We start from the raw sequence: 1,146 nt of genomic DNA, 5'->3' as shown, positions 1-1,146 counted from the left end.
ATTGCAAGTTCCATGGACTTCCAATGGAAGATCCTCATACGTTTTTAGCTGAGTTCTTGCAAATCTGTGACACAGTCAAGACTAATGGGGTTGACCCTGAGGTCTACAGACTGATGCTATTCCCTTTTGCTGTAAGAGACAGAGCTAGAATATGGTTGGACTCACAACCTAAGGATAGCCTGGACTCTTGGGAAAAGCTAGTCAATGCCTTCTTGGCAAAGTTCTTTCCACCTCAAAAATGGAGTAAGCTTAGAGTGGAAGTCCAAACCTTCAGACAGAAGGATGGAGAATCCCTCTATGAAGCTTGGGAAAGATACAAACAATTAATCAGAAAATGTCCCTCAGACATGCTTTCTGAATGGAGCATCATAGGTATTTTCTATGATGGTCTCTCTGAACTATCCAAGATGTCTTTGGATAGCTCTGCTGGAGGATCTCTTCATCTGAAGAAGACGCCTGCAGAGGCTCAAGAGCTAATTGAGATGGTTGCAAATAACCAATTCATGTACACTTCTGACAGGAATCCTGTGAACAATGGGACAAGTCAGAAGAAAGGAGTTCTTGAGATTGATGCTCTGAATGCCATTCTGGCTCAGAACAAGATATTGACTCAACAAGTCAATTTGATTTCTCAAAGTCTGTCTAGAATGCAAAATGCACCTGGCAGTACTAAGGAAGCTTCATCTGAGGAAGAAGCTTATGATCCTGAGAACCCTTCAATAGAAGAGGTGAATTACCTAGGAGAACCCTATGGAAACACCTATAATTCTTCATGGAGAAATCACCCAAATTTCTCATGGAAGAATCAAGAGAGACCTCAACAAGGTTTCAATAATAATAATGGTGGAAGAAACAGGTTTAGCAATAACAAGCCTTTTCCATCATCTTCTCAGCAACAGACAGAGAGTTCTAAGCAGAATACCTCTGACTTAGCAACAATGGTCTCTGATCTAATCAAAACCACTCAAAATTTCATGAATGAAACAAGGTTCTCCATCAGAAATTTGGAAGGACAAGTGGGTCAGCTGAGCAAGAAAATTACTGAACTCCCTCCTAGTACTCTCCCAAGTAATACAGAAGAAAATCCAAAAGGAGAGTGCAAAGCCATAACCATGGCCGAATATGGAGAGGAAAGAGAGGAGGTGG

General features: G+C 41.4%; 1 non-coding gene across 1 annotated transcript; it reads right to left on the bottom strand.

The window, feature by feature from the left end:
• Window positions 1-245: 245 nt before the first annotated feature.
• On the bottom strand, window positions 246-353 carry LOC130958448 (small nucleolar RNA R71). The gene has a single exon (XR_009077568.1). It is a non-coding gene; the product is annotated as a small nucleolar RNA R71 (small nucleolar RNA).
• Between the last annotated feature and the right edge of the window lie 793 nt (window positions 354-1,146).

Source organism: Arachis stenosperma, chromosome 10 (genome assembly GCF_014773155.1).
Source record: "Arachis stenosperma cultivar V10309 chromosome 10, arast.V10309.gnm1.PFL2, whole genome shotgun sequence".
Taxonomy (NCBI): domain Eukaryota; kingdom Viridiplantae; phylum Streptophyta; class Magnoliopsida; order Fabales; family Fabaceae; genus Arachis; species Arachis stenosperma.
The sequence above is the reverse complement of the archived record's forward strand: the minus strand, read 5'-3'. Positions and strand labels throughout refer to the sequence as shown.